Consider the following 676-nt stretch of genomic DNA (forward strand, 5'->3'; position numbering starts at 1 on the left):
ATTTAATGTCATATCCTTTTAAGTAATTATCTATTTAAAATTGATTTTAACTAATATTATCCAAACAATATTATTTTATCAAAATTAATTTTAGTATAGAATTGTCAAACATAAATCATATTGACACAAATTTATTTCTACTTTAAATTAATTCTATCTCACTTTCACTCAAACTTCAATTTGACAAACCACGGTCCAAGTAATTCACTTATTAAAAAGGTTCTTTAATCGTAATTGATAAATTATGAACAAAAGTAATATAATGGGCCTCAGTAATACATGGATTAGGTCTAATTCTTTAAATTCGGTCAACTCTCTCGATTAAGAAAGTAAACCCTAATGTGATATGAATTTTAGTGTGTTGTTTTATAAATTTTATAATATCTTATTTTTAATTTTTTATATTGTACTTTAATTTAGAATAATTAAACTTAGATTTTGTATTATTATTTTTCTATTGTTATTCAAGAGATCTTTATTGATAATATTTAGGAGTAAATAGGGTTAAATAGATGAAGAAACAAATTTTTTAGAGTAAAAAAGGTCTTTAAAACAATTTTTTTCAATTATACGGATATACCTCATATCTGATCCGATATGATCCGATCTGGTCCAACTTGAAAAAATGTGGATATCATATCCGATTTGATCCGATAAGTACAGTGTAGATCGGATA

Source organism: Arachis duranensis, chromosome 2 (assembly GCF_000817695.3).
Source record: "Arachis duranensis cultivar V14167 chromosome 2, aradu.V14167.gnm2.J7QH, whole genome shotgun sequence".
NCBI classification, from domain to species: domain Eukaryota; kingdom Viridiplantae; phylum Streptophyta; class Magnoliopsida; order Fabales; family Fabaceae; genus Arachis; species Arachis duranensis.